At 33.8% G+C, this 14471-nt stretch overlaps 1 protein-coding gene across 1 annotated transcript in view; it reads left to right on the top strand.

The window, feature by feature from the left end:
• The window catches only part of LOC138703381 (uncharacterized), a 345308-nt gene that overhangs the window by 271374 nt on the left and 59463 nt on the right, over positions 1 to 14471 (top strand). The window lies entirely within an intron of this gene.

The raw sequence follows: 14471 nt of genomic DNA, 5'->3' as shown, positions 1-14471 counted from the left end.
TATATTCAAATAACACGTCAATGTTGTCTGGAGCATGGAGAGTGATTCGGAGAAGAAAAGCTTTCAACCTAGCAATAAAAAAAAAGTCATAAAAATAATGCGATGAACAATTTCTCAAACTGTGGTTCGCGACCAGAGTGTCAACAATGTAATATAGCCAAAAATATTACTTATCTTATTCCATCTAACTGCCCATACATGGCATAATTAATTCTTCCAACAATCCATAGTCTATCATCCAGGCGTTTGTTCATCCGTCAATTTATCCACAGCGAAATACATACCTTCAAAGATCAAATTTACCCGAAATGAACCACATTCATCGATAATTCCATCCAACAATCAACATTCATCAACAATTCCACTGAAAGATGAACATTCATACCTAATTAAACATATTCATCAATCATCCATTCCATTCAAAGATCAACATTCATCTGCAATGAAACACATCCATCATCAGTCCATTCAACGACCAACATTCATAAACAATGAAATCCATCCATCGTTTCATTCAACGATCAGCATTCATCTCTAATAAATCACATTCATCTCTCATTCCATTAAAAATCAAAACTTATCTCTAATTAAGCAAATTCATCTGCAATGAAACACAATCAACATCAGTCCATTCAACGACCAACATTCATAAACAGTGAAATTCATCCATCGTCACATTCAACGATCAGCATTCATCTCCAGTAAATCACACTCATCCCTCATTCCATTCAAAAGTAAAAAAATATGTAATTAAACAGATTCATCTGCAATGAAACACATCCATCATCAGTCCATTCAACGACCAACATTCATAAACAGTGAAATCCATCCATTGTCTCATTCAACGATCAGCATTCATCTCCAGTAAATCACACTCATCACTCATTCCATTCAAAAGTAAAAACTTATCTGTAATTAAGCACATTCATCGATAATTCCATCCAACGATCAAATTTCATCAACAATTCCACTGAAAGATGAACATTCATACCTAATTAAACATATTCATCAATCATCCATTCCATTCAAAGATCAACATTCATCTGCAATGAAACACATCCATCATCAGTCCATTCAACGACCAACATTCATAAACAATGAAATCCATCCATCGTTTCATTCAACGATCAGCATTCATCTCTAATAAATCACATTCATCTCTCATTCCATTAAAAATCAAAACTTATCTCTAATTAAGCAAATTCATCTGCAATGAAACACAATCAACATCAGTCCATTCAACGACCAACATTCATAAACAGTGAAATTCATCCATCGTCACATTCAACGATCAGCATTCATCTCCAGTAAATCACACTCATCCCTCATTCCATTCAAAAGTAAAAAAATATGTAATTAAACAGATTCATCTGCAATGAAACACATCCATCATCAGTCCATTCAACGACCAACATTCATAAACAGTGAAATCCATCCATTGTCTCATTCAACGATCAGCATTCATCTCCAGTAAATCACACTCATCACTCATTCCATTCAAAAGTAAAAACTTATCTGTAATTAAGCACATCCATCGATAATTCCATTCAACGATCAAATTTCATCAACCATTCCACTGAAAGACAAACATTCATATACAACTAAACTTATTCATCAATCATTCATTCCTTTCGAAGATCAACATTCATCTGCAATGAAACACATTCATCATCATTACATTCAACGACCAACATTCTTCTTTAATGAAGAATCATGCCATTTAACGATCAATATTCATCTGCAATAAAACATTTTAGACCTGTTTTTAATTGTACGTTTTATCGTTCTGTACATTTAGCTCTATTGGAATTTATTTAGTTTATTGAATAGATCATCATATTCATAGAAGATAATAGATCCAAGATAATAAAAATGAGAGACCTGTTGTAAAATTTTGGGCCTATTACTGGCCACCATACCCTATTATCTCCTGGCCTAGTTGACTCATAAATGGTGCCTTCTTAGTATCACTTGAGAGGTTCAGACCTGTCTTCGGATAGTTGACTAAACAGCAGCATTATTTTAGCTCCTTTGAAAGGATGCTTTCGATTTATTAATAGATATTGATAAATTAGGCACTTGAATACAAGATATATGAAATAGGCCTATATGTTAAGCCTACACGATTTAATTGCTGAACAGCTGTAACTCTTTTCAAACTGTGCCAAGAAAACTTTGTCATCTGCGAATAGTATTACAGTATATTTAAATTCAGTTTCCCTATCCTAAAATTTATTTCTAATTGTATTTCTTAGTTTGTACATGGCTGCGTCTAAAGAAATGTTAAAAAAGTGAGTGACAATGTGTCCATAAAAAATAAAATAAAATATACATCTTGATTACACAACTTTTAACACTCTTATCTCTAAAGTTTTGGTACATTTGTTATGTAAATAACCTTTCTGTGTTAATTGAAAGTAAGATGGTCATTTACCTTAGTTAATGACTAGTTTCGACTTGATGTCGGCCATCTTGACATTTCTTTGCTTGTTACCGGTTTCTTCTTTTGGTGCCTTGGTGGTGGGTGCGTATATGACAGTATTGTGTCAAATGTGACCTGCGTTTTGAAATTTATTTGTGTGTTGTGAATATATTGTGCAATGTTTTTTATCTGTATATTTCGTATTGTTCTTGTGAGTTTAGCTCCTTGCTTTTCGGTTCAATATGTAGGATTCCATGTCTGTTTCTATGTTGCTGTACTTGTGGTTGGTGTTGGTGGAAGACAAGTGGCAATCCTACATATTGAACGGAATAGCCAGAGAATAAACTCACTATAACAGTACGAAATATATAAACATAGGCTACAAAGCATACAAAAACACATCCACAACATATTCTCAACATACAATTAAATCTCGGAATACACCCTATTTGACACAACACCACCTATCATAAACGCACCCACCACCAAGACACGAAAAGAGGGAACTAGTAACAAACAAGGACCTCACTAGAAATCTGAACATGTCCGACACATGCTGAAACCTGTCATTAAGTAATGTAAAGGAAAGTTGTTAATATAGCAATTTTACCAAATCTTTAAAATTAAAATGTGACTCAAAAACATTTACGCTATAGTGAAAGGACCAGGGGTTGCGCTGCTTATTACTGCCAAGATTAGTAATCCTCCCTAAAGTAACAATGTTCAGAATCACATAGACCTATACAGGATGATTCAAAAGTCCGGCGACACAGACGAATTTCGTTATTAGTGCAACTAGCGAAAAATTTAAAGAGGGGAAAGATCTAGTTTTCAATCTGAACTTTCAACGTAGAATACACCGTTGAAGCTGTACACTAGTGCGACACACCCGCCAGTCCCAATGCTGCAAAATTAGTAGTTTTTCCGCTAGTTCCACCGGATTTTAGACGCCTATCATTTAACGGAGAAAAATACTTGACATGCAGAGTTCAGCTGTTATTGAACTTCTCGCAGTGCAAAGAAACATTTATTTACATTTACAGCATAAGAATTCAGAGGAATTTCATTATTGTTTGGCGGTTTTCCCTGAACTTGTATTGGCAACACTGCTGTCATCATTTTGTAATTTACCAGATACATTAAATATCTAAAATCCGGCAGAACTAGCGGAAAACTAGCCTCAACGTGTACACGTATTCTATGTTGAAAATTCAAGCACATTAGATTGAAAACTACGTATTTCCTACAACTTTCCCCTCTGTTTTTTTTTTTTTTTTTTTTTTTTTTTTTTTTTTTTTTTTTTTATCTGCACTAATAACGACCGCAGTTTGTCTATGTCGCCGGACTTTTGAATCAATCTGTATAAGGAAACTACATTTTCTTAATGGAACTCTAATAATTTAAGGTTTACAAAATAGTGGAACAGTGCAAGCTAACTACTTAATTCCAATCTGTGAATAATTAAGAATTTTTTATTAATGATAGGGGTTTAAAAAGTAAACAAATATTAATAAGTAATAATATAAGGATGTTTCCAAACTCGATTAGGCAATACTTGAGTAATAACGTAATGTTACCGTGCAGTCAGAAATCCACGAGACAATCTGCATTGTCATTAAGAAGTCTTAAGTGGAAAATGCACGGTCATAACAATTCAGTATTAATGCACTGCAACACCACAATCACTGTCGTAAATAATGGAATGTCATTTCATGAAATTGGTACTTGATAATGAACATTACCACCACCACTCATATCATATAGCAGATTCTGTATTTATTATATTATATATGTTCATCCAAACTTGCGTATGTAAAATGGCCGGTAATTTTATTTACCACAGTTGGCAACCCTATTTGTTGCGCATTTCAAGATATTGTCGTACATAGCTTCAGAGCGTCTCTGACAGCGTGTGTTTACATTGTATATATATTTAATATTGGTTATCATTTCAGTAAATGTATCTTTATCTTAGCTCGAATGGTTTTCTCATCGCATGTCTGGAAAAAATGTAGTGGGTCTGAAAGTAAAGGAACTGACTCTTAATTTTTTTTTAGTTTTATCTATCTCTAGTAATATATATATATATATATATATATATATATATATATATATATATTATTGCATATAAGTTAAGCTGCTTTTAAATAAATACTTTGATATTGTTATTAAATTCAAATGGTATTTTGTACTATTCCTGTTGTTCACCGACTTACAGTCACAGGTACACGAATAAATAGATGTGAATATACGGTATAAGAGCCTGCAAGAAAAATGCACTATTGACTCACAAGTTGCTCCTGGTTCCAAGCGAAGCTAGTATGATCGATGTACACCTAACTTGTATTCGAAATAACCAAATGCAGGACTCTAGAGCTAAGATAATGTCTCTTATATTTTATAGATACGTAGTGATTGTAATAATAAGACTTATTTGCAGTGCTGTAAGGATATGTTTAGCAAATATGAGGAAAACCAGCTACTTATTAAAATACATGCCAAAATGCTAAACATGTTATGTAGATGTAAAAGAAGTCTTTAATCACTCATCCTGTTTCAATTGGAATGCGATGGGATCCTACATATAGCAATCATTTTTTGGAACATCCTTTACGACCAGCAATGCTCCTGAAGCGCCGACATCTCTTGAATATTCGATCCATTGTGCTTTGCAATGGTGCTCGTTGTCACGTGGCTGCCCAAGTGGTTAAATTACTTAACAGGTTGAACTGGGAAATTCTAGAGTATCTTCCGTATTCACCGAATATGGTTCCCAGCAACTATGACCAGAAAAGGTAAGTTGAAAGAATCATTGAGAGGGATAAACTTTGTAAATATATAGGTATAACAACTGTAGAACAGTCAATTAGAAGCCTAGAGCAAAAATGATGCTTCGAATGGCATTCTCCCCTTCCGGAAGTATGGCGATGGATACGTGATATTGGCGTTGAAGACTATTAGGCTTAAGTATGTCAGTTGTGGATGAATCAATTCTGGTTCTTAATTATAGAGTTGCTAATAATTTTTGAATATAGGTTAAGTTAAAAATGTTAAATAAAGTTTCATTCAATTCCAGGGCTATAAATATAAGTACATAATAATAATAATAATAATAATAATAATAATAATAATAATAATAATAATAATAATAATAATAATAATAATTTATTGCCAGAACAAAGATACATATTGATTTTAAATAAATAAAAACACTTTAGCACCCCCAGAAAGAGTAAGTTACATACTCCTGCTCAGGGGGCATTCCACATAATGTTAAGCCATTTTATGAAATAGCAGAGTAAGAACAAGAAAAAAGAAGTAGAAAACACACAGATATCAAAATAATTGAACTTAAAATTTCTCTCTGTTAACAGCAATTTTTCAATTGATTTTTTAAATAAGGAATATTAGCAAACTGTATGTTTGAAATTTAGCTTATATCACGTTATGAAGCCTTGGGCCGAAGTTGCTACTGTGATTATGTGCTACATTTGTAGTATCTTTAGGTACTGTCAAGCATATGTTGTCTGATCTTTTGGTTTTATATTTAATTTATATATATATATATATATATATATATATATATATATATATATTACATATTTCAGATTTAATTAACAGCACGAATAGGAGGATGTGTCAATCATTCGGACAATTTTATTTTTGCTAAATTTGTGGCAAATACACACCACAAAAGCTCATTCAACTCTTTGCGAGCAGTCATCGTAAAAGTCGCAAATTGATATTTTTTTAAGTTTAATTTTAGTGAACTGTCAATGAATATTTCCAGCCGATTTTCCTTTAATTTTAAAGGAAAATCGGGAGAAACGACGGGGGCAGTGTATAAGGGAATGTATTCCAATCTTGAGTGTAGCCTTCTTTCTTAATTTCTGAAAATTATATAAAAAACTGTACCCTGGAAAATTCCAAGTGGCTCTTCATTATTTACAAACATGCAGTTCAAATGACACTCTTCACTGTAGGATCATAATAATATTAGCGTAACGAGCATTACTGCAAATTGTTGAGTAAAGGACGCTAGAACTTAGAAACAATAAACATTTGAAGAGTAAGGAAAATAAAGGGGATAAGTCCATTTTTTTTATCTCTGATTGAGGTTCTAGCTGATATGTATATCTATTATCAGGCAGTACATCTCACGGTATGTGGCAGAAGAAGAAATTGTTTGTATGCATCTGGGTCTGACTAGTGTAATATGTAGCTAATCGGTGGTGTATGCATTGGAGGGAGAAAGGAACTGGCCATCCTACCCCATTATCTCCTGACCTAGTTGCCTCATGAGTGATGCCTTATTGGTGTTACTTATGAGGTTCAAACCCGTCTTCGGACAGTTGACTAAACAAGTCCATTTTCTATAAAACAAACCTTTTTTTAGGTTATTCAAAGTAGCGAACTATGAACCCTAGTTTGAGAAGTATTTGTAACAATTTGACCTAAAAGTCATTAGAATAAAATAAACATACATAGTGTTAGATCTATTAGGTACCTTATATTTAAAATCGTTTTCCTAAAAAATTAGTAAAGTGGACATATCCCCTTTATCGCCCTTACTCTCAATTTGTTTTAGAAGCTTTTTTTTTATTACACATTTAATATTGCTACTCTGCTCGTCCTTATAAAGGAACGTTTCAATATTGCATGATCTTACATTCAGGTATCCGAATCTGACCCGGATCATCAGCGTTTTATCATGAAATAATACGTATTGTATATGCGTTTTAAAATTATATGTACCTCCAAGCATGCCTTCGAGTACCCTCAGTGTAGGCGTATCCAAAGTTGAATACAACTGGATACATGTCTAAGAAAATGACACGACTCCAAATAGACTTTCGTTCTGAACGTGAAATGAAGTAATGAAAATATGTTTATTAGTGTTTTATTTCATAATACACTACCATCATGATCTTAGATCAGCAGTTCCTGCTATTACGAAGTCAACACTTTCATCATGGGAGTTTAAAACTCTTGACATCTTAGATTCGTCTATTTCCCGTATGGCATAATACTGTTTACATCTCGGGGAAAGAGACTTTCCCAGCCAGCTAACCAAACATAGTTTACAACGCTTCTTTGTTCAATAAACTGCAGAGTATACATAGTAAAATTCTACTTGAACTTTCCCTTAATCCAATCACATCACATATTCTCCACCCACGACTTCCTTTTTGCGTTTATGCCATTCACAAGCAGTGCGTTCTCTTCGAGTCAAGTCGGAAGCAAATCGAAACGTGTGCCGCATCGCGACCAAACACCTGAGGGAACTTTCCCGCTGTATAATACCACATGCTTCACATTCTAGTTTGTTGCCGTGAAGACATTGCTATAAATAAGATAAAAAAATCTGTTAACCTGGGCATCTTTCCAGTTACAGAACACGTGCAACTTTCTTATCTCGTGCATCTGAGTTCAGTAAGAGATAGTTGTACTCATAGAAAGACTATTTCAACGGTTTCATTTGTATTGATTTATTCTCCTCCTCTTCCTCTTCTTAGTATTCTCATTCTGCCACATTAGGCTCAAATGCATGTCTTATTACGTAATGTAATCAATATATCAACCCTTGAATCGGCGTTATTTCTACCTGAAGAGACCCTCTTAAGGGGATTTGCAGGGTCCATAGATCTGCTAATATTTTTACTGTAGATGCATAAAAAGTTGGCAGTCATAGACTTATAGGGTTTTTAAAAAAGTAACACATTATTTTAGTTCATGTTCTCTGAATTTCACTTCTATTCCACTCACAGTTCACTAAGAAACAGATTGTCAATTTGGTTGAGTTTTCTTAAAAATGTGCATACCTCTTGTTCTTCATTAAAATTGAATATAATATAAAATTCATTGTCATCATCATCATTGTTTAAGACACAAATGGAACACAAAGCATGGACCGACATCAATGCTAGATTAGTGACAACATCATACTTAGGTAGGGCTGATCATTCATTCATAATGTTTGCCCAAGGGCAGGTCTTCCACTGCAAACCCAGCATTGTCCAGTCTTTCCTATTTTCTGCCTTCCCCTTTACCTCCACATAGATCCATATATTTTTAATGTCGTCTATCGTATGATACCTTCTTATGCCCCGAACTCTTGTCCCGTTCACCATTCCTTCCAGTGCATCCTTCAGAAGGCAATTTCTTCTCAATCAGTGACCGAGCCAATTCCTTTTTGTCTTTCTGATCAGTTCCAGCATCATTCTTTCCTCACCCACTCTTTCCAACACAGATTAATTTATTATTCTGTCTGTCCATTTCACACGCTCCATTCTTCTCCATATCCACATTTCAAATACTTTCAGTCGCTTCTCTTCACTTCGTCGTAATGTTAATGTTTCTGCCCCATACAATGCGACACTTCACACAAAGCACTTCACTAATCTCTTCCTTAGTTCTTTCTCCAGAGGTTCGCAGAAGATGCTCTTTTTTCTATTCCAAGCTTCCTCTATCATTGCTAATAGGCTAGTACACCCCAAGTATTTGAAGCTGTCCACTTGCTCTACTGCTTCATTTAGAATTCGCAAGTTTATCTTCTTTACTTTTCTTCGTATGACAACGGTCTTCGTCTTGTTGGCATTTATCTTCATCCCATACTGCTCACAGCTGTCATTTAGCTCTAATAGCATATCTCGTAGTATCATCTCCTCTTCTGCTAACACCGTCATATCATCAGCAAATCTCATACAATTTATTCTTCTTCCTCCTACTATCACTCCTTCCATGTTCTGAAAACAGTTAATCATTAAATCCTCCAAGTAGAGGTAGGTGATAAAGGACATCCTTGTCGTACTTCTCTCCCTATTTCACTTCCTTCTGACATGTCTTCTCCTATCCTGACTTTGACTCTTTGTTTCATATAAAGGTTACTGAAAAGCCTTCTCTCTTTCCAATCCACGCAAATTTTCTTGAGGCTCCCCATCAGTTTAATCCAATCCACTCTGTCAAAAGCCTTTTCTAGGTCCACAAATACCACATACACTTCTTTATTAATCATATTATGAAATAAATTTAAATGCAGAAATCAAAGAACAGACGTGGCAAAATTTTCCTTTGTAAACCGCACAATAGTTGAATGAAACAGTTTACCTGCGGCTATTGGTCAGGGTCATCCTATCAAAATCAATACATTTGAGGAAAGGATGAAAAGATTAGACTGAGATTTAGCAGTAATGTAGGTGGAATGTAATTATTTAAGCTGTATTATATAATTAATTAAGTTGGCATGTAATTAATGAAGGTGATTTGTAATTACTTAAGTTTTTAATGTATGGGTTCAAAAGAAATAGGTTTACTTAGAAGTAGGCCTGAAGAAAATATTGGTATCAAGGTAGTAAATACTTTCTATACACATTGTTTACAAAATGTGTCACGTTGTCGGTTGTCTCTACTGTCTGAAGGAGCAGAGAGAGTGAACATCTGACTCTCCTCAATAGTAGACCTGCTTAAGTGACGTGAGGCTGTATCAGAATGCCGAAACAAAAATCCAACAACGAACAGATAATAGGAGGACTGAATTCAGAACATGGGGGAAATGTGTTTGACTTAATTGATAATGATGTTTTTTTTTGTGAATTTAACATTTTTGTTGCCAGTTAATTAATATGAAACATAAGTAATGCTGTAAGTGTTAATTCTGTTACGAGTTCATACATACGGAGCGGACTGTACAAGCATTTTGTAAACACAGAGCTATACGTACGATGCTGTGTAACCTTTAACCAATACATTTTTCAGCCCTACTTATAAGTTAGGTTTACTTTTGCATAGTATGCTTTATAGTTTAATAGGTACTAGGTTTATTACAATTATTTATTTATAATAAAACAACTTTAAACGTTATTTTATTGCTGTAGCTAATTATGTTATTTCACTAATATAATTATTGTGATGTTATTGTATATTATAAATGTCACTGCCATCTTGAGTATACCGAATTGCATTGCTATTACATACATACATACATACATACATACATACATACATACATACATACATGATCATGTAGATTCCAAAAAGTTGGGCCACAGATTGGTCCGTTCCAGTCTCATATTAGAGGTCCGCTCGAAGTTATGTGTTCAACTGTTTTAGTGGGATTTTACGTGTTTCACCATTTTTTTTTTTTTACTTAAAATTGGTCAATATTAACAGTTAATATGACTTTTATTTTTTTCTGCGTTTTTATATGTCTTCAAAAATTGAAGACTAGGTACTACATGTTGAGGCTATAATCACACCACGTTCCACTAACTATAAACACCCAATAAAACAGTAAAGAAATGAGTCTGTACTTAAATTTTTATTTATGCTATAGTTATATAAACTTTTATTCCAGTAGAAACACAATTTTTATGAAAATGACACTTAGACGGTTATTTACTTCAAGTCTTCAATTAATTTCAATTAATGCACCGGTTTCGTTGATTTTTTTTTTATTTAACACCGGTCGTACCAAACGTCTCATGTAAATTATCTGAGAAACTGTACTATAACATTTTTATCTACACCGACAGTGGTATGTAAATTTAGTAATTTCTCTTGGTACATCGATAATATTAGAAGGTAGACGTGATATGCAGTCGAGGATGCGAGCGAGACCGCCTTGACAGGTCCAGGCTATGTGAAACGTGTCCGCCCAGGGCTTCCTTGTTGTACAACATTCCTACCAGCATTGTCCTCTCAAGAACGTACATTTGAAATACATTCCCACTCCGTGCATTGCTGTGGAAACATGCATTCCACTTAAAGGAAAGTCAAATCTCTGTCGACTTTATATCTCTGATAGCATCCTCAATACGTTCGACAATATGAACGACTGATATCTTAACGTGTGTTTTATGCAGCGTCAGTCAGGTGTCAAAAGTCTCCAGCTTGTAAAGGACTTTCTAGTTTACACAGCCATGTTCACATTAGCATAAATGAGTTGTAGATGTGAATTACAGCCTGAATCAATATTTATATTGCAATAAAATATAGGTACAAAGGCGAATCTGCAGTAAGACAAAAAACGCGGCCGTCAACAATCTGGTGCCAGTAAAGAGTTTTGCGCAATTTATGTGATAATTAGGGGTTCTTTTTTATGGTGAAAACAATCCTTAAATTTCGGCACAAAAATTTGATTAATTTCGGTTCCATTTCGCTTTTGAAAATATATTTTTTTCGTTCTAGTCGTGCAAAATAAATTACTGAATATAATTACACCGATTAGAACTCTGTATCACCAAGGGATCCTCAAGAATCTTTGTACATTTTAACAAAACTTATTGTTTTCTACAGGCATTTACCTGTTGTGTAGATAAATTTGTCTAAAAGTCCCCCACACTGTGTGTGAATAATACGTATGGACTAATAGGCCTACGCACCAGAAAACATTCAGGCTATTTCTGCTTTATATTTTAAAAAATAAAGCCACTCGAAGCATGAAACGAGGTCTATTACATTCAAAATTCTGTATTGAAAATGAGTTTGAATATGAATTCAAAACATTGTACATACATAGCAATGCAAAATAAATTACATTTTAATCACAATTTTAAGAAAATTCCACTAATTAAAACAAAAGCGTAAATCCAGTTAACTTCAATTCCTGCCATGCTTTGTCATGAGTACAGGAGGTAGGGAATTTAGCTTCACCAAAGTATTAATTCACGCATATATTTATTCTACTTCCGATAAATATATATTTTTAGCACTTTAGATTAAAATTTCATAGAACAAATAAAAATGTCTCTGGAAAAACACTAATTTCGAATAAATTCGTGATAAAAACAAAAATTTAGCTTATACATAAAGTTTTACGAGTTTAAACTTAGGACATTTTGATCTGGAAGGACTTAAAACAAAATTTTTGCTTTTATCAGCTGAAGAATCGTATTTATTTCATTATTGCTCAACAGAAGGAAGTTCATTTGTAAAAATTACAAATTTATGGAATTTCAGTAATTTTGTGTATGTACGATATTGCATAGTATTGCAGACTCATATCTAATTACAGTAATTTTTCAAACAGTTAAGTAATATCTGTACACAATCCGATAATTGATGACCTGGCATGAAAAAGCTGTAAGTGCCAAAATGAGAGACTCAAGAAAAGGATTTTGAAGTGAAACATTTATACTCGAAGATCAAATGGCGAAAACCTTACGGAAGTTTCAACATCTGACTACTTACTTAGCAACGACAACGATTTACGTCATACCATTGCTTAGCAACGGTATCGAATTACTACACATTATTCTGACAGCACTTGCTTAGCAATGTCAACGAGGTATGCCCACTGTAACAGTTGGACGAGTCCATTTTGACAAAGGGAGCACGGGAGCAAATGAAATGATCTTTTTAATTTATTTCTTATGTATTAATAAATTCAACTAACCACTAAAATGACCAAATCCATCGAGTGTAAGTAATGATAATGTTGATAAAAGTAATGTTGCAATATGGAAGCTAACAGAATTTCGCAGGAAAAAATCCAAAAATAAAAACAACAAGATCAGACTCTTACAGTAATATGGCGATTGCTAAAGAGATAGACTTACTTTCATGCATTAATTACTATGTATTTCTTACTTCCCTTATTTTAGACCCGTACTAACACTTATCCAATAAAACAATTCAGATGAAACACAATAAGTCCACTGTAAATATCTGAACAGAGTGTAAACGATATAAAGTGCCAAATTATACATACTGTACATCTCGGTCTACTAAACATGATGTGTAGTGAAATTTCGTTTTCTCTATAATTTTTGTTTTTTAATTCATAAAATATCATGTTTCAGTATTAACAGTAATTTAATATTTACTGTTCGATTAAGTGTGAACGTCATTGCCAATGACATTTCGTCCAACACACGCTAACACCACCACAAGAGAGAGGCAACAAAGTACCCAAATTTGTAAACAAGTACATCACCACAGTTGCAATGTACAGTGGTAGCAAAAAAAAAAAAAAACTGACCGACGGAATAATCGAAGTCCCCGAAATGAGCCACTGCGCATGCCACGCCCGCATTCACAAGATATCGAGTAACCTATTGAAATTGTTGTAGTTTCGACTGCTGACGTAGCCCATTTAGAAAGCCATTAGAAAATAAGCTGGTAAAAGTCATGTTTTGGAAATAATAAGTTAATTAAGTGGTAAAATATCGCTGCAATCGAAAAGTATTGGGAATAAATTTGAATAAGGGGAAAAAAAAAAAAAAGTTTCCTTCCCAGGCAGGATTCGAACCACGAAAGTCTTAGTTACCAATCTATCGTGATGTCACTGTGAACAAGGCTCTGAAATCAGCTACAAGGGTCGGTCCGGTTTTTTTTTGCCACTACTATACGTGGTAGATCGAAATAAATAATGACGGTCTACTATCATTTAAAAAAAAAACATTAGACTCACAGATAACATTTTTTCTGGAGATATTATAAAAGTTACAGAAGAATTTTATTAGACGTTTTTGTTCAGCAATTTATGCTCTATCCCCAATATTCTTTGGCAGTTTATATCGTTTACACCTTGTACAGTGGGTGATCAAATTATTAGGGACACTTGGTAAAAGTAGGAATTTCATCTTAAAATTCACATAAAACACAAATAATTTGGACTTTCTCAACTGGAAAAGCTTTATTACTCTAAATAGTGTTTCATAAACAATATTATTACATTTTTAATTGTGTAATAATGAATATGGAATGAAATAAACAAGAAAACTAATATTTTGTCACACATCCCTTTTGCAGCAATTACCATTTTAACTCTCTTTGGCATACTAGAAATGCATTGTAGACAATTGTTTTTAATTTCTTGGCCGTGATGCCACACATTGATCAGTTTTTCTATTAAATATTGTTTATTTGTAATAATTTCTAAATGAATTTGCCTCTTCATTAGCTCCCAAATATTTTCAATCGGATTAAGGTCCGGAGAGTTACCAGGCCAATCCAGAACCTTAATTTTGTTGTCAGACAGGAATTTTGTCACCTTATTTGCCTTGTGACAGGACGCAGAGTCATGCATGAACACAAAATCACCATCTGG

Source organism: Periplaneta americana, chromosome 7, assembly GCF_040183065.1.
Source record: "Periplaneta americana isolate PAMFEO1 chromosome 7, P.americana_PAMFEO1_priV1, whole genome shotgun sequence".
NCBI lineage: Eukaryota > Metazoa > Arthropoda > Insecta > Blattodea > Blattidae > Periplaneta > Periplaneta americana.
The sequence above is the reverse complement of the archived record's forward strand: the minus strand, read 5'-3'. Positions and strand labels throughout refer to the sequence as shown.